This window comes from Lepus europaeus, chromosome 14 (assembly GCF_033115175.1).
Source record: "Lepus europaeus isolate LE1 chromosome 14, mLepTim1.pri, whole genome shotgun sequence".
Lineage (NCBI taxonomy): Eukaryota > Metazoa > Chordata > Mammalia > Lagomorpha > Leporidae > Lepus > Lepus europaeus.
In genome coordinates, this window is record NC_084840.1 from 69516739 (window position 1) to 69536443 (window position 19705).

Sequence of the window (19705 nt, forward strand, 5' to 3'; positions counted from 1 at the left end):
AAAATTGACAAACTTTTAGCAGAACTAATCAAGGAAAACCTAGACTAACAACATCAGAATGAAGCTAGGGACATATCTGTAGGTTTCACAGGTCATGAAAATCAGACACCTGAACAATTTCATGCCAGGAAGTTTGAAAACAAAGATGAAGTAGACAAATGAGTATCTCCTTAAAGTTTATTCTTGAAAGAAAACAGATCAGGGCCAGCACTGTGTAACAATGGGGATTAAGCCGCTGACTGAGACGCCACAGCCCCTGTTGGGGTGCTGGTTTGAGTCCTAGCTGTTTCACTTCCATCCAGCTCCCTGCTAATGCACCTGGAAACGCAGCAGAAGATGGCCCACATCCTCGGGTCCCTGCATCCGCATGGGAGACCTCGATGGAGTTCCTGGCTCCTGGTTTCCACCTGGCCTAGCCCCAGCTTTTGTCCACATTTGGGGAGTGAACTAATGGATGGAAGATGGATCTCTGTCTCTCTGTCATTTTGTTTTTAAAATAAATAAAACTTTAAAAACAAGAAAATCTATCTGTAGATACAAAAAATTTTTTCCAATAATGATAACAGCTGATCCATAAAGTTTTCTCTGCAGACTTCTATCAAACATCCAAGAAACAAATAACCCAAGCTTCCAAAGAAGAGAAAAAGAAAAAATGTCCCTTCTCATTTTGAGTCTCCTAAAACTTTGATACTAAAGCCCTAAGAACGTACAAGAGATGAGAAATTACAGGCAAGCGCACTTTAGAACACAGATGCAGGTGCTGGCACGGTGGGTTAAGCCACCACCTGCAACGCCAGCATCCCATATGCCGGTTCAAGGTCCTGAGGTGCACTTCTGATCCAGCTCCCTGCTGATGCACCTGGGAAAGCAGCGGATGACAGCCCAAGTTCTTAGGGCCCTGCACACACATGGGAGACCTGGATGGAGTCCCAGGCTCCTGGCTTTGGTCTGGCCCAGCCCTGGCTGTTGTGGCCATTTAGGGAGCAAACCAGTGGATAGATTCATTCATATTCTCTCTCTCTCTCTCTCTCTCTCTCTCTCTCTTCCACCTCTGTAACTCTGCCTTTCAAATTAATAAATAAATCTAACAGATGCAAAAAAAAAAAAAAAAACCAACCCTAAACAAAGTTATTTTCAAGGTGGGTATAAAAAACAAATAATGAGCAAGACAGTCCCTAGAATGCATGGTTGGAATAACATTAATTTTCCAATATACCTCATTAATAGCTTAAAAGATAAAAAGCATACAATCATCTTAACAGATTAACAAAAAAATCTGATAAATTTAATATTATGCAAAAATTTCAAGAGGAATGTTTTAACCTAATAAAGACAGCTATTTTAAAAATAACAGCAAACATCACACTTGCTGGTAAAACATTAAATGCATTCCAATGATCACCATTCCTATTCTACATGTACTGTATTTTATTAAGATCTAACTCACATACCAGGCAAGCAAAAAGTACTCAGGCAAGGACTTGAAAGGACAAACTAAAAATATCATTATATGCAGACAATTACTGTCTTTGTAGAAAACTCTGAAGAACTCATAATTTATTAGAAGGAACAATAATTTAATAGTTTCTACATATAAATAAATATCTAAAAAATCAAACTAGCCACAAACAAGATAATTAGCTACATTAAAATTTGTATAATATATATTTACATAATATATATTTACACATATACATGTGTATATTACTTAGAAATAGATATAACAAAGGATATGCAAACTTTTATGAAAAAATAAAATGTTATTGAAAGCCAATATAGGATAAAGTTATTTCAAGGAGTTAACACAAAGTACTAGAACTGGGTTAGACAAACACAACCATAAAACACAGCAGGAGACTCAGACACTGTTTGCTGTAAGCTGAAAATGTTTATTTTCTTGAATCTGTAATTTAACCTGAAGAAATTTTCATTTTCACGTAGTTCAATGTATCAGCCTTCTTTGCTTAAGGCTCTGGGGTTTTTGCCAACTTAGTCCTTTCTTACTCTAAGGCTATAAATAAAATACCTCCCATATTTTATACTAGCATTCCATGCCCTCATTTTTCATATTTACATATGTGCTCCAACTTGAGTTTAAATTAACGTAATTGGGGCCAGTGTTGTGGCGCAGCAAGTTAAGCCACAATGCCAGTGTTCAATAACAGAATGGGTCCTCCTCTTCCAACCCAGCCCCTCCCTGCTAATGCGCCTGGGAAAAAAGGTGAAAATCTAGATGGAGTTCCTGGCTCCGGGTTTTTTTAGTTTGTTTTTTTTTTACCTGGTCCAGCTTGCGAGGTTGCAGCTGTTTGCGGAATGAACCAGTAGATGGAAGCTCTCTCTTTCTCTCTTTGTCACTCTGTGTTTCCAATAAATAAATCTTTTTAAAAAACATTAATGTAATGTATGAAAGAACTATTCCCTACCCTCAAGCCAAGAAGGTGATTCAACAGCTCAAATGCAAGTAGTGAAAAACCCATCCTTTTCCACTGTTTTGAAAAACTAATGTTGGGGCTGGCACAGTGGGTAGAGCTGCTGCCTGCAGTGTCGGCATCCCATATGGGCACCAGTTCAAGTCCTTGCTGCTCCCCTTCCGATCCAGCTCCCTGCTAACGTGCCTGGGAAAGCAGTAGAAGATGGCCTAAGTCCTTGGGCCCCGGTACCCCCTTGGGAGACCCAGAAGAAGCTCCTGGCTCCTAGCTTCAGATTGGCCCAGCTCCAGCCATTGCGGCCATGTGGCCATTTGTAAACCAGTGGATGGAGGATCTCCTTCTCTCATTCTTTCTCTTTCTCTCTCTCCTCTGTGTCTGCCTCTGCTTCTCTGTAATTCTCCTTTCATATAAGTAAGTCTTAAAAAAAAAACTAATATTATTTTACAGTAACTATTTATACATCTTTGGAAAATTCAATGGTGACTAAGCAGTACAAGAGAGGCATGCAACATCACTAGTAGACAAAAGGACAGGCTGAAACTACAGTAAGACATTATTTTAATCCTCCTGGATTAGCAACACTAGATAATGAAATTTATGAAGTGTTCCCAAGAATGTGGGGAAACAGGAATCTTCACGTACCACTGCTAGGAGCAGCAAGCTAACACAACCACTCCGGCAGTGCTTTGTGAGATTAAGTGTGTCCCGTGACCCCCAAATCCCACTGCTCGCTTCCCTCCGGAAGAACTCCCCACCAGGAATGTTCTCTTAAGACCACGTACAGAGATGGTTATCACACCGGCGCTCGCAGTACTGCCCAGCCAACGGTCATCGAGGTTCATCAGCCATCGTGAACACCAGGAATAAGCACACACAGGGCAAGTGTTTACTGTAGGGTGAACACTCGGCGTCCCTTGGGAGCAACCCACTGCGCGGCGGCGCAAACAGAGTGTCACTGCGTGCAGAGCTGGGAATTGTTTCCTAGCACACCGCCTCTGACAGCAGCCCCCTCAGTTTCACTTTCTGCAGTTTCAGTTAGTCAACTGTGGTCTGAAAATACCAATGGAAAATTCCAGAAATAAACTCGCAACTTTTAAATTGCCTGCCACTCTAAGTAGAGTGACGAAATTGCGCACTGTCCTGCTCCACCCTGCCTGGGACGTCAACCACTCCTGGTCCAGCGTGGCTATGCTGCATTTACTTCCAGCACGTTACTTACCCAACAACCAGCTCGGTTACAGACCAACTGTCACGGCATCCAATCACCTTATTTTACTTTAAAACGCACCCAAAGCACAAGAGTAGTGATGTTAGTAGTCCAAAATGCACAAGGTAGTTCCTTTATCTCTTTAAAGTTTTTATTTATTTATTTGAAAAGCAGAGTGACAGAGAAGGGGGGAGAAGCAGAGAGAAACATCTTCCATCTGCTGGTTCACTCCCCAGATGGTTGCAACAGCCAAGGCTGGCCCAGGCCAAAGCCAGGAGCCAGGAGCCTCGTTTGGGCCTCGCCCTGTGGACGGCAGGAACTCACGTGCTCGAGACGTCAGCTGTTGCCAGCAGGCACGCTGGCAGGAAGCTGCCTCAGAGGTGGAGGCAGGACTGAAGCACCAACACTCCAACACGCATGCGGGCGTGGAAGACAAGGCTTAGCCTGCGGTGCACAGCACTCGCCCTCTTCTCTGAAGTTTTATTTATTCATTTGGAAGGCAGAGTGACAGACAGAAAGGCAGATAAAGTGCTTCCTTCAAGTAAAAAGGTGCACCTTCTAAACTTCATCAGGAAAGACAAAAATTCATATGCTGAGGTTGTTGCTATGATCTAAGGTAGGAACCAATCTCCAATCCATGAAATTGAGAAGGCAAAACAACTCCTGTTAGCTTTGCTGTTGCACCTGAAACTGTGACCGTTACAGCCCAGGTGCACGAGACGCGCTTAGTTAAAATGAAGAGGTGAGGCGGCAAGCACCGCTAGGAGTCTTGGAACATGTCCGCCACAGACAGGGGAGCCTGCTGCAGATAAATTTATTCTCTCTCTCCTGCTCTCGCTCTCGCGCTCTCTCTCTTTCTCTCTCTCTCTCTCTCTCTCTCTCTCTCACACACACACACACACACACACACACAGTCTTTCACATCTACATTCAGAATCACATGCCAATGATGGGGATGGGGTAGTGAGGGTGTGTGTGTGACAACCTGACTGCCCTGCAACATAGACCTGGCCTGCTTCACTCACAGGACGGTGCCTGCTTGTTCTCTTTACGCACCAGACACCTGCTGCTGGAAAAACAGAAGAAGGCGGCTTCCTGGAGGAATGGGGACTGATGATTTATCAGACCATTCACACCTTCAAGCCCTGGAGAGGCCCAGCATTGAAGGAGACAATGCAGGGCTCACAAGTTAGCAAACAGCGAGGGAAGAAAAGATGACATACGGACCGCAGCATCCCTGATGGCTCGGGATGGACGCGCTGGAGACAGAATGGCTTTAAAAGGAAGAGGAGAAATTCTGAAGACAAACTCTTCTTAGAGCACAGGTCAGCTCTGGGTTAAACAGGAAAAAGTTAGCCTGATCAGATTTACTGAGGACTCTAAGCTTCCCGACAGGTCAAGCAAAAATCACAAACTGAGTAACCATGTATGTCTTAGTTCTGAACAAAAGAGTGGAAAAACTGTTTGCCTTTGTCAAGTGATTTAGAATTAACTTTGTTAAGGGTGTCTACATTACACTTTTTTTTTTTTTTGAAAAAAATTTTTTTTATTTGGTAGGAAGAGTTACAGAGAGGCAGAGGCGGAGAGAGAGGTCTTCCATCTGCTGGTTTACTCCCCAGTGGCCACAATGGCCAAAGCTGAGCTGATCTGAAGCCAGGAGCCAGGAGCTTCTTCTAGGTCTCTCACACGGGTGCAGGGGCCCAAGCACTTGGGGCATCTTCTACTGCTTTCCCAGGCCATAGCAGAGGGCTGGATCAGAAGTGGAGCAGCCAGGACTTGAACCTGTGCCCCTATGGGATGCCGGCACTGCAGGCGGTGGCTTTACCCACTACACCACAACGCCGTCCCCTACATTACATTTTAAAAATAGAACTGCTCCAACTCATTGCCAGTATACACTTTTCACAAAGGAAAAGTTCCAGGTTGGATCTGAAGCTCTACAGAATAAAGGTTTAGACACTCACTCCTTGTTCAGACAATAACCAGCACTGGTAAGATACAGTCAACAGAAGCAAGCTGAGCTGGCAAAGACGCAGCGACAAACCTCTCAAAAGCAGCCCCTTTGCATATACACTTCAGGCTATACGCTATGGCAGGGCCAACGAGCACACCTGTGCCCTAGGGCAGGGTCAACATGCACACCTAGAGGCTACGGCAGAACCGACGTGCACATCTGCAGATGAGGGCAAAGGCGATGAGCACACCTGACCAGGGCAGGATCAACGTGCATACTCTTACAGATTAGAGCCAGACCAGCCAGACCGGCCTACAGGCTAGGGCAGCGTTCACATGCACACCAGCAGAACAGGGCAAGGGCAAAGAGCGCGCCACAGTCCAGGGCAGGATCGATGCTTCCCTCATGCCTCCTCCTCGATCCTCTTATTCTCTCACACTTTCATTTACAGGAAGCTGGGGAAGATCTGTTCCAGAACACAGACAAACTATCTTTAAAGCTACCCCCTGAAGAAACACTAATATGATGACTTAAAAGCCAAGCTACTTTCAGAAAGATGTTTTTCTTGACCTTCAAGAACATTCTAAAATACGGGAGGGTTTCACAGTGGGAACGGTTTCTGGATCACCACAGCCCATTAGCATGAGCGGGCTTTTTCACAGGCTAAACAGTGGGTGAAAACCAAGATCAGGAATCACAAACCGGCCCTTGTTGGCCCAGACGCTAGTGGCTCTTGACAACACTTGTTCATATGGACATGAACTGAGTATCTTTGATGACGCAAGCACTTTGCTCTGATTTGTCTTGAAGATAGGAATCTGCCTTTTACAGTTTCTGTCTGGTTCTGTGTTAATTCTTATTTTTACGGAAATAATGTGGGTTAACAAAATGAGTTCTTACAGAATACCTTTACTAAAAAATGAAGGTCTGAATGATGCTGACATTCTATTGTAGTTTCATTAAATCAGTTCATAAATTGCAAGGAAACTGAATATCACCACTCTCATTTACAGTATTCAACCTAATTATGTCTTTAAAATAATCCTTAGACTAAATTAACCATTTCCTCTTTCCCCTAAAAATAACTTGTAGAGGGGCCAATACTGTGGCATTAGAGCCTCCGCCTGCAGTGCCAGCATCCCATATGGTCACTAATTCAACTCCTGGCTGCTCCACTTACCATCTAGCTCCCCACTAATGCGCTTGGGAAAGCAGGGAAAATGGCCCAAGTGCTTGGGCCCCTGTACACATGTCGGAGACATGGACAAAGCTCCTGGCTTTGGCCTTGCTCAGCACCAGCTGTTGCTACCACTGGGGAGTGAACCAGCAGATGGAAAATCTCTCTCTCTCTCTGTCTCCCTCTTTCTCTGTAACTCTGACTTCCAAATAAATCAACAAATCTTTTTTTTAAAAAAAGAAAACAGGATTCTACTGTAGTTCCCACAGCACACCTTAGAGTTCTGAGCACAACTTAGTTCTGTCTACAATCTCACACACAAAAAACAGCGTTGTTCCCTCCTATCCTTCACCAACCAAAGCCATACATACACACATAGGACAGAGCGACCCAACAGAGGCAAATATAGTTGTAGGCCTTACACTTCACTTCCTCCCAGGTATTTCTACTCTCAAATCAGTACAACAGCCCCAGGAAATCACCAAGTATTTGCAATAATCTTTCTGAAACCCTGGATCGCTTCTGGTGCCACTGGCCTCATAAGAGGGCAGAGCTTTCATTTTGCTAATCTATATGGCTGAGGAACCCCTGTGTAAGAACAAAGGCTGGGGCCAGTGCTGGGGCCTAGAGGACTAAACCTCCATCTGCAGTGCCGGAATCCCATATGGGCGCCGGTTCGTATCCTGGCTGCTCCTTTTCCGATCCAGCTCTCTGCTTATGGCCTGGAAAAGCAGTGGAAGATGGCCCAGGTGTTTGGGCCCCTGCACCCATGTGGGAGACTTGGAAGACACTCCTGGCTCCTGACTTCAGATCGGCTTAGCCCCGGCCATTGAGGCCATCTAGGGAGTGAACCAGTGGATGAAGACTTCTCTCTCTCTGCCTCTGCCTCTCTCTGTAACTCTACCTCTCAAATAAATGAATAAATAAAGTCTTCAAAGAAAAAAAAAGAAAAGAACATAAGGCTTTAAATTACCTGTAGAACCTGGCCTTAGCTTATCTCTTCCACCTGACTTTCCACAACAGGACCCTTGTCTCCAGTCGGTGCTCAAGGTGCCATTCAACAGTGAGCGCTCTCGACTGCCTCCCCTGTGGCTCTCCTCCTGGCCAGCCACATCCCTGCCAAACCTGCTTCCTTCCCAGTCCCATTGCTGACGTCCCGCCTGGCTCCGTGTACTCTGGCTCTGTGTACTCCGTGCACAGCCCACCTGCTTCACTCTGACAGCACTGAGGACATCAGGTTTCTATGTGTTCTGTTTTGTTTTTGTTTTTTCAATTAGATTATAAACTCCTTATAGGCAGAATGTTTTTAAAATATAACCACATGTTTTAGATTATATTCTCCAGAAAAGAGAGACTTAGTCAATATTCATTACTTAACCAAAATTCCAACTGTCCATCTCTATAAAATCATATTTTTAAATCAGAGCAAAACAGATCTTTAAAAGAAAAGCTTAAGCACTTGGGAGTAGTTTTGTTTTGTTTTGTTTTTTTAGATTTATTTATTTATTTGAAAGAGAGAGAGAAAGAGAGGTCTTCCATCTGTTGGTTCACTCCCCAGATGGCTGCAATGGCCAGAGCTGGGCCGATCCTAAGCCAGGAACCAGGAGCTTCTTCTGGGTCTCGTCTCCACACAGGTGCAGGGGCCCAAGGACTTGGGCCATCTACTGCTTTCCCAGGCCATAGCAGAGAGCTGGATCAGTAGAGGAGCAGCCAGGACTCGAACCAGTGCCCATGTGGGATGCCGACACTGCAGGCGATGGCTTTACCCGCTACACCACAGTGCCTACCACACCACAGTGCCAGCCATGAGGGGAGTGACTTTAATCACAGCAATAAAAAAGATGCTTAACTTGGTTTCACAAATGATACATTAAAACGTTGGCACCAGTAAATACATCAGACACAATTCCCAATACTCACAACACTTAGTAAATGCCATTATCTACAGGATCCATCTACAGGTGGAATCCACCACCAAGATTAACCTACAAAAGGGGCCTCTGTACAAATGAACAGGTTGAAGCAAAATAAACATGTTGTAACCACTCTTTAGTTTGGGCTGTTTCTCAATTTCAAGGAAAAAAAACCCTTGGAATTCTAAAAACATTCACTAAGCAAACCAGGACCTTATCCTAGCAAAGAAGATCAAAGAAAAAGTCCCTTCAGGGAAAAGCTTGTTGTTGGAAGTGTGCATAGTAGAGAATGAGCTTTGTTTTGGACGTTTCCCTTAGGATTTTTATTTATTTCTTTGAAAGGGGGGGTAACAGAGATGGGGGGAGGGGGAGAGAGCGTGCTTTCACTCACTCATTCATTTCTTAAATGCCTCCAACAACCAGGCCTAGACCAGGCTGAAGCCAGGAGCCAGAAACTCCATCTGGGTGTCTCATATGGGTAGCAGGAGCCCGAGCACTTGGGCCATCATGCACTGCCTTCCAGGTGCATTAGCAGGAAGCTGGATCGGAAGCAGAAGAGCAGGACGGGAACCAGGCACTCTGATATGAGACGCAGTCATCCCAGGTGACAGGCTGGGTCAATGCCCCAAAATGCTCACCCCTTGCTCTGAAATTTTAAAATGCAGGTGGGACCAACAGTTTAGCATTTTATACAATTAAGCTTTTTCTTTGAACTGGGTTTTGCTTGACTTTTTTTGTTTGTTTGTTTGTTTTTGTTTTTGTTTTTTGACAGGCAGAGTGGACAGTGACAGACACAGAGAGAAAGGTCTTCCTTTTGCCATTGGTTCACCCTCCAATGGCCACCACGGCCGGCGCGTTGCGGCGGGTGCACCGCGCTGATCCCAAGGCAGGAGCCGTGTGCTTCTCCTGGTCTCCCATGTGGGTGCAGGGCCCAAGGACTTGGGCCATCCTCCACTGCACTCCTGGGCCACAGCAGAGAGCTGGCCTGGAAGAGGGGAAACTGGGACAGAATCTGGCGCTCCAACCAGGACTAGAACCCGGTGTGCTGGTGCCAGCCTTGCTTGACTTCTGAAATGTCTAATGTTAAACTCTAACTGACCCTGAAGGTTATTAAAAAGAATTAAAAACAAAAGGTGGGGCTGGCACTGTGGTGCAGCAGGTTTACGCTCTGGCCTGAAGCAACAGCATCCCATATGGATGCCGGTTCAAGACCTGGCTGCTCCTTTTGCGATCCTGTTCCCTGTTATGGCCTGGGAAAGCAGTAGAAGATGACCCAAGTCCTTGGGCCCCTGCACCCGCATGGGAGACCCGGAAAAAAGCTCCTGGCTCTTGGCTTCGGATCGGCGCAGCTCCAGCCATTGCGGTCAACTGAGGAATGAACCAGTGGATTGGAAGACTTTTCTCTCTCTGCCTCTCTCTCTGCTTCTCCTCTCTCTGTGTAACTCTGACTTGCAAATAAATAAATAAATCTTTAAAAAAAAAAAAAGGGCAGGAATTTTACTTCTCCATGTATTTTCATTTAGCCATCTTTTGAAAAGAAATATGGAAAACCGAGGTAGATTTCCAACTGTCTCCACTGTGAATGTTTCAGCTGTGAGGAGGCAATCACTCAGCACCAGACACCACATGAAAGTGACTGATTGCCTACGCTTATGCAAACAAGTTCACCAGGCAGCCTCACCTGGGTAGGCCCTGAGGGAAGGAGTCTCTGACTACCCGTTTATCATTGCTGAATAGAGTTTCCTCAAGTAAATCTCACCTGAAAACAACTTGGACTAGTTGTCTGATTAGTTCCTAGTAACAAAAAGTAATAACCGTAACTGGCAGGAAATAAACAGAAAAAAGTACCAACCAGGGCACAATAGAGTTGGCAGAACAGTTCTATTTTATGAGATCTTTGCAAAGCTAGACACTGCACTTTTTTACTCTTAACTTGTTTTGGAAAAAGTGACGTTTGGGGCCAACACGGTGATATGGAGGGTTGAGCTGGAGATGCTAGAATCTCACGTGAGCACTGGCTCTAGCTGCTCTATTCCCAATCCAGTTTCCTGCTAAGGTACCTGGGAAGGAAGTGGAATACGGCTCAAGTGCCTGGGCCCCTACTACCCATGTGAGACCTGGATGGAGTTCCAGGCTCCTGGCTTCGGCCTGGTCCAGACCTGGCTGTTGCAGTCCTTTGAGGTGCTAACCAGTGGATGGAAGATTCGCTCCTCTAACTGTTTCTCCCTCTCTCTGTCATTCTGCCTTGCAAATATATAAACATATTTCGTATATTTACATATCTATGTAAAAATAATTTATATTATAGATAATATGTATTGTATGTGTAATATGTTATATTATATATAAATTTATATATACAATTATATATATTTTTAACATATCTATGTAAAAATAAATTTTCCCCAGAAATGACATTTAATATGCCTGTTATATTTCTGTATTATTAAGTTTTTACAAAATAAAAGAAAAAATCCAGTTTAAGTTATTCTTCTGTGAAAGAACTTTCTGTGCTTCCTCTTTATTTACTCAGCAAATATTACCAGCACCATTATGTGCTGGACTAACATGTCTCACTTTTTGCTCGGAAGTAATAATTATACCTTATTGGTTTACAAGGCTTTTTCTTCCTAAGCAGCTTAGAATTTTTCATGCATCCCCACAATGAAAATAAAGCAGACTTGGATCACGTTCATTTAATATTTGTATTTTTAATGGCTGCTTAGTTTGATTTACATGTCTTACCTCAAATGGAACAGATTTTAATACAATCCAGGGGGAGCAAAGCTCACCTAAGACCTCCAGCTGGGTCCATCCACTGCGTCCAACTTTTAACCTCATCTTCCAAAAATCTCTCCTTGTCAGCCTCATATGGGAAGAGGACTAAGAACATTTCACCAGGGAATGGTTACACAGAGCCTCCCATCTCTTCTTAAAATTTTCAGGGCACTCAGCAACAAATCCCTCCAATCCCTTGCTGCACATTCAGTTTGGGGGTGCAAATGTACACCCCTGTTCTCACAGAAGAGCACACAGAGGTTTTCAAGAAAGGGCCAACCAAATGTCTGTTGTAAAAACTGGATGAGTCCAACCACCAGCTTAGATACTACTATTTTCAGAAGTTCAGGGATTGCCTATCAATCTCTCTGAGAGAAAGCAGAGCTCCTTTAAGTAGATCAAGAGTCAGAGCTTGGTAATCACTCGAGTAACAAGAAAGGGCTGTTGCTTGCTGAGCGTAAAGCTTGTGAACCTCGCCACCCTGGTAAGCAAAAACTAAACAAGTTCTGAAATGGGAATTCACCAAGAAACAAGATTCGAAGACATCATACTTTTCTGTGAATTTTCAAGTGCGCTGACTGAATTTGTCCAATGGATGAAAAGGTAAAGTCCAAAACCGGCGGCACAGTGACTAGCCTGAATTATATGATGATGTCGATGGTATAGGTCAAACATAGTTGAATGCTGGCCATTGTATAGGGTTAGCCTCATATTTTTAGAATTGAATTGATAATTAACATTGTCAAAAAGGGAAGTGTTCCCTGCAATGAAATTTTGGCTGGACATGTGATTTTATGATACGTGGATACCAAAACGTTTTTCCTCAGCATAAGTCTCTAAAATCAATATAGGAGTCAACAGGGAAAAAAAATAACACTCAGTATATTCCTGTAACATGTGTATTTTAGAGATTTATTTACTTATTTGAAAGGCAAAGTTATAAAGAGAGAAAGAGACCTGTAGAGAGAGATCTTCCATATGCTGGTTCACTCTCCAAATGGGCACAACTACCTGGCTTGGGCCAGGCCAAAGCCAGGAGCCAGGAGCTTCTTCCAGGTCTTCCCAAGGACTTAGGCCATCCTCCTCTGCTTTCCCAGGTACATTAGCAGGGAGCTGGATTGGAAGAGGAGCAGCCGGGACCAGAGCCGGTGCCACAGGCTGTGGCTTTAACCCGCTATATGCATTTTAAAGACCTCTGCTTTATAAAATGGATGAGCAGGAGCTGAGTCAACAATTCTGGGGCTAGCTAGTGCACATGGAGGCAGTTTGTCTTCACCCGGGGAGGAAACAGAGGTGCAGCCCTTTAAGTGGATTCGGCGAGCCCCACAGGGCTTCTTATAGCTGTCGACGTAAACATTTTTGTTTTTTGCACCAAGAAGTCTATTGTACAGTGTCTTCCCCGTGTTCACACCTTCTTATCTTTATCTCTTCAATATTTCTATCTTCCTTTCCTCAATTCTGAACATTCCGTTCAAGTTATTCCTCAGCGTGCAAATGTCAACTTCACAGCAAAACCAGAGACCACGATCTGCTATCACGACCCTACTCTCGAACCTTCAGCATTCAGCGTTCTCCAACCAAAGGCTAAATTCTTTCAGCCTGACAACCAAAGCCACAGTTCTACCATTTTTGCCTCATTTTTCACTATCCTCCCCTTACTGACTCAGTTCAGATGTTAAATTCTGCAGTAGGTGTCCTGACATTGCTGGCCAAAAGATTACCTCTGTCCGTTCCCAAAAGACGTACGGACCTCTCTGTTATCAATTCATTTTTTTAAAAGATTTATTTATTTCATTTGAAAGGCAGAGGGATAGGGAGAGGGGCAGAGAAAGAGAGGGATCTTCATCTACTTATTCATTCCCAAATTCCTGCAACAGCCAGGGCTGGGAAACCAGGAGCTAGGAGCTCCATCTGGATCACCCCCATGGACTGTAGGGACCCAAGTGCTTGAGCTACTACCAGCGGCCTCCCAGGTGCAATAGCAGGAAGCTGGATGGGAAGCAGAGCAGTCAAATGGCGGCCTGCCCTGCTGGGCCATATCGCAGGCTTTACTGACTCACTTTTTTGACGTTTATCTTATCATCTTTCATAAGACTAAGTTTCTTGAGGGCAAAGACCACTTCTTATTCACCTCTATCCTTGTATACACAACTGTCCCTGGCACAATAGCCACTTAGATGTTGACTACAGTTAAACCCTCTTGATCTTTATAGAAAATTCCAAATGTACCATTGTAGGATATTCAATTGACCAAGCTTCCCTGTTTCTAGTGTAGTATAAAAGAGTGTAGACTTTTTTTTCCCCCCACACAAGATAATTCTATTAAGAAATATGTGTGGGTGGGGCTGGCACTGTGGCGCAGTGGGTTAATGTCCTGGCCTGAAGTGCCAGCATCCCATATGGGCGCCGTTTCGAGACCTGGCTACTCCACTTCCGATCCAGCTCTCTGCTGTGGCCTGGGATAGCAGTAGAAGATGTCCCAAGTGCTTGGGTCCCTGCATTCACATGGGAGACCTGGAAGAAGATCCTGGCTTCAGATCGGCGCAGCTCCAGCCATTGCGGACATCTGGGGAGTGAACCAGCAGATAGTTCTCTTTCTGTCTCTAACTCTACCTGTAACTCTTTCAAATAAATAAAAAACAAATCTTTTTTTAAAAAAAAAAGAAATATTATGTGGGGCTGGCACTGTGGCGTGATGGGTGAGGCTATCACCTGCAGTGCCAGCATCCCATATGGGCACCGGTTTAAGTCCCAGCTGGAGTTCCGGCTGCTCTACTTCTAATCCAGCTTTCTGCTATGGCCTGGGAAAGCAGTAGAAGATGGCCCAAGCCCTTGGGCTCCTGCACCCGCGTGGAAAACCTAGAAGAAGCTCCTGGCTCCTGGCTTCAGATCAGCACAACTCCGGCCACTGTGGCCTACTGGGGAGTGAACCAGCAGATGGAAGACCTCTCTCTCTCTCTCTGCCTCACCTTCTCTCTCTGTGTAACTCTGTCAAGTAAATAAACAAATCTTTAAAAAAAAAATTACAGTAACCAACAGAACAATTATAACACCATAATGAAAATCACGTGAATGCACCCTCTCTTTCAAAAACACCTGCGTTCCTCACTGCCCTATGGCAATCTTTTCAGACCGCAGCTGATGGCAGAACGTACAACCAGAGATGGGGAGAGGTACTCTCAGGCACCAACAAGCACAAGAAGGATGGCCAACACTGTCAGTCACTAGGAAAATGCACATCAAAACAACGATACCACTTCAGGATGGCCATAACTCAGAAACAACAGCAAAAAAGGAAACTAGCAAGTGTTGGCAAGGATGTGGAGAAACTGGAACACCCACGGGAAGCTAGCAGAAATGTGAAATGGTGCAGCTGCTACAGTTACCGTAAGACCAAGGAGGTCTACACTGAGGTGCAGACCCCAAAGAACTGGAAACAGGTGTTCAAAACAAAAACTGGTACACAACTGTTCATAGCAGTACTATTTTTAAAAAAGATTTATATTATTTGAAAGGGAGTGACACAGAGAGAGAAGGAGAGGCACAGAGAGAGGTCTTCCATCACTCCCCAAATGGCCAGCTAAGCCCATCCAAAGCCAGGAGCCAGGAGCTTCTTCCGGGTCTCCCAAACAGGCGCAGGCGCGCCAGCCGCGGCGGCCATTGGAGGGTGAACCAACGCAAAAAGGAGGAGCTTTCTCTCTGTCTCTCTCTCTCTCACTGTCCACTCTGTCAAAAAAAAAAAAAAAGAAAAAAAAAAAAGAAAGGTCTTCCATTTGCTGGATCACTCCCCACATGGCCAGCTGAGCCCATCTGAAGCCAGGAGCCAGGAGCTTCTTTCGGGTCTCCCACACAGGTGCAGGGGCCCAAGCACTTGGGCCATCTTCTACTGCTTTCCCAGGCCATAGCAGAGAGCTGGATCAGAAGTGGAGCAGCTGGGCCTTGAACTGGCACCCATATGGGATGCCAGCACTGCAGGCAGTGGCTTTACCTACTATACCACAGCAGCAGCCACAACAGCAGTACTATTAATAATAGCCAGGGGGCCAGCACTGTGGCACAGGTTAGTATTTCATCTGCAGCGCCGACATCCCATACGGGCACCAGTTCTAGTCCCGGCTGCTCCTCTTCCAATCCAGCTCTCTGCTATGGCCTGGGAAAGCAGTAGAAGATGGCTCAAGTGCTTGAGCTCCTGCACCTACATGGGAGACCCAAAAGAAGCTCCTGGCTCCTGGCTTCAGATTGGTGCAGCTCCAGCTGTTAAAGCCATTTGGGGAGTGAACCAGGGGAGGGAAGACCTTTCTCTCTGTCTCACTGTCTGTAACTGTACCTCTCAAATAAATAAATAAAATCTTAAAAAAAAAATAAGCCAAATAGCCAGAAGATGGAAATGACCCAATGTCCATCAACTGATGAATGGATAATCAAAATGTGCCATACACATAGAATGGAATATTATTCAGCCATCAAAAGGAATGAGGGACTGATACAAGCTAAACATGGATGAACCTTGAAAACATCAGGCCGAATGAAAGACATCCGAGACTACAGGCCACGTGTTGCAAGACTCCATTGCTATGAATTCCAGAATAGGCGAACCCACAGAGATGGAGATGGGGATTAGTAGCTGCCAGGGCTAGAGTGCTAGGGGACATGCAGAGTGAGTGCTTCAAGGGAATGGGACTCCTGGGGGAGGGGTGATGAAACATCCTGGAATAAGACAGCCCTAACGGTTGTACAACACCAGGAATGCACCCCATGCGACTGCTCTATGCACCTGAAAGCGGCAGGTACCTTTTACGTCACGTGTGTTTTTACTACAATTAAAACCTGGGAATCAACTCTTGCCAGTGCCTGTGTCTTGACAGACACCCAGTATGAAGACACACTGTCATAAAGGCCATCGCATCTCTCTCTCCAACAGGGCAGCACATCCTGCCCTCCGTGTTCCTTTATCACCAATCCCAACTGTGTAAATGAAAAGACCCAACTCCAACTTTCTCAAAACAGCCTTGGGTTTCAAGATCAGTGCTGGGAGCCTGGAAGGAGGACAGAAGTGTTACCGAGAGGGACAGCCCCACTGTGTCTCATAGCCAGAGAGTGCTGGCAGTGACTCCACTGCACTGACATCACTGGCTCAGGGGGCAGTCCCGTGCAGGCCAGAGGCTCTCCCACAGGGGCCAGTGCACTCCCTCAGGTGCACAGTTGCCAAGCCCATCCTCCTCAGAGCACGCAGGTGGCTGGGGAGCCACCATGCCGCCACCAGAAACTAAACGCTGCCCTTCACCACCAAGGGAGAGACCTCAAGATCCGGGATGCTCCTAGGATTCCTTGACACTGACTGACCAACTGGCCTCAGTGCCACTGGCGGCTGTCCCACCACCATGCAGATAAGATGCCTTTGAACTTCTTGTTCCAGGAATCCCCTGATCTTAGCCCTGCTCCACCCAGGCTTCCCACTTGTCTCCCTTCGGGTTCCGAGACTCCTCTCTCCTTCAGCAGTTATCAGGAGATTATCTTCACCATCAACACAGGGTGCCGACTACGGGCTCCTTAGGTGTCTGAGAACTTTGGAGCCAGGGCCAGCTGCCTCCTGAGCTCCCGGCCAAGGCTTACTTGATCTGGTTTTGCTCAGTTTGAGCCGTAAGGCTGTCATCTAGCAATGTCATTAAGTCTGGTGACCAGCTAGGGCTCAGCACGAATATACTGAATGAATTAATGAACACGTCAGGCCTGCCCTAAAACAGGGCAAATCTCTCTCCCGTGCAGCACAGGGAGCCGTGGAATCCGGCATTCTTAAAGCATCATCCAGGCTTTTCTCAATAATCACATGGATGTGGGATTTCTGGTTTCTAGACATGGAGAAAATCCGACACCTTTAAGTTCCCAGCATCCGGAATTTTCAGAGAAGCTCACTAGAAGTGCTACTACCAAGCAATATATCCAGTCATGGAAAAATGGCTACTACTAGTCTGGGCAAGAAAATACCCAAGATTCCATATGTACACTGTCAGGTTTGGCAAGCAGGATTTTAGACAACTTCCATCCTTCCCACCCAATCCCAAGTAAACAGGGCATTTGTTTGTATTTCCACATTGGCTTCATGAAGCAAAAAAAAAAAAAATCTCCTCCAACTAGAAAAACAATCTGTAACATTCAGAAAGTGAACTCTGAGGGCAAACTTTTTAATGCAGGCTTGAGCAAATACATAGTTATTGAAAACCAGAAGTCGAAAAGAATTTCTGATAAAGATTTCTGCTGTGAGCATTTTCCTCGCGTGGACACGTATACCTGGTTTGCTGTTTCTGTACCTTTCAGAAATAAAAACTTTTTTTTTTGAAAAAAAAAGTTCCCTATTAAAATTTCAGCCAGAAGGAACCTTCTTCTTCCAAGCATCCTACAACAGAACTGAATGTTTTATTCTGCTGGGGGTGGGAGTGGGGGAAGACACACAGAATCACTTTCCCTTGCTCACTTTTAAGTTCTCTGCACCAATTAGGTTCTGGCAGAGTTAAAAAGTTTTCTGAGGTTAGTTCTTGCGGTTAAGGGGAGGGGGAGAACCTAGATGCTTAAATTTAGAGTCTGTAAAACAATACTGGGAAACTTTCAAAGCCTGGGAGAAATACTGGAGTTGATTTTATTGTCTTTTGTTCAACTGATCACATTAGCTACATTTTCTGCTCTTTTTTTTAAATCCGTCCCACCCCACCCCCACCCCCACCCCACCCCCCGCACCCCGGTTCACAAGGCAAATCCTACACATTCCCGTTTGATTCGATTACCTGTCGGGCCCCCCACCCCCACCCTCACCCTGGAGGGGATGAACACCTAACTAGGACCTCGGCCTCCGGGGGGCCTGCCGCCGCCGGGGTCTGCGCAGTGCCGGACCCAGGTCCCCGGCGGGGAGCCGGGCGCGGGCCGGGAAGGGCACCGGGCACCGGGCACCTGGCACCGGGACGCGGTGCTGGGCGCAGCCGGGACTCCCGGCGCCCACAGCTAGAGTAAAACAAAAACTCGCTGCCAACCTCAGTGCCCTGTCTCCCGCACAAGGAAGCCTCCGCCATCGGCAAAGCCCGCGTTTGTCCCCCAACGACCCCGGGCCCCTGACATAGCCAAGGAGGCGCCGATCCTCCTAGGTGCAGAAAGAATGTGGCCTCGCACGTTCTGCGGAGACCGCGTCCCCGCAGGTGCGCGCCCCCGCCCCACGGCTTCCCCAACTTCAGGAGCCCAGCGCAGGGCGAGGAGCAGGGAGCGCCGGCAGCGGGGGGCGCAGACCAGACCCCTGCCGCCGCCGCCCCGCTCTCGGTCCCCGCCTCGCCACCAAACGCCGGCCCGGGGCACGGCTGCCGGGACGCCCTCCCGGCGCTCTGAGCCTGTCCGGGGTCCGCAGAGCCACACTCACCTAGCGGGAGCCCCTTCCCACGGCGACGACAGGTGTCCGAGCGCACGGCGACCCGCAGCCTCGCGCCGCCTGCTCGCTCCGAGCGCGCCTCGCCGACCGTCGCGGGCCGCCCCGCCGCGAGCTCCCTCAGCGCCGCGCGCGCCCGCGCGCCCGCCCGCCCCGCCGCGCGCTCCCTCCCCGCCGCGCGCGCGCCCTCCCCGCCCGGGCTCCGGTCCCCTAGCCGCACTCAGCGCGCGGCCGCAGCGCTTAAAGGGACAGGCCCCGGCGCCCGGGCTGAGCTCGCAGCGGGCTCTCAGGGTGCCTGGGTTCAAGTGTGAGGTTTGAAAGATGGGGACGATCAATGTGGAAATCCCCAGCTCCCGTCTCTGAGTTACCCACGTGGAGAAAAGCAATAGGGATTTGAGTTTGAAGCTCTCAATGAGCTATAACTGTTTTTTTTTTTCTTTTGTGGTCATTAGTTTGAGAGGCGCTTTTTTTTTTTTAATGTAATGATAACAACTGTTGTTTATTGAATACTAACTCCCTTGAACTAGGCATTGAACATTATTTCATTTAATCCTTAAAACAATCCTCTGGTTTCTTCTCCCCATTTTACAGAGTTGGGAAACTAAGGTTCAGATGAAAATCATCCAAGAGGTTTTCTTTTTTTAAAGATTTATTTATTTATTTATTTGAAAAGCAGGTGGGGTCAGCGTTATGGAATAGCGGGTAAAGCCGCCACCTGCAGGGCCAGCATCCCATATGGATGCCAGTTTGAGTCCTGGCTGCTCCGATTCCAGTCCAGCTTCCTGCTAATGCACCTGGGAGAGCAGCAGAAGATGGCCCAAGTGCTTGGGCTCCTGCATCCA

General features: G+C 46.6%; 1 protein-coding gene across 1 annotated transcript in view; it reads right to left on the bottom strand.

Annotated features, from left to right (window-relative positions):
- Positions 1-18971, bottom strand: part of PROSER2 (proline and serine rich 2) — a 46713-nt gene extending 27742 nt beyond the window's left edge. Inside the window, exon 1 of the mRNA XM_062210913.1 lies at positions 18858-18971. The gene's annotated coding sequence lies outside the window, so the exon portion shown is untranslated. The remainder of the gene's footprint in view (positions 1-18857) is intronic.
- Between the last annotated feature and the right edge of the window lie 734 nt (positions 18972-19705).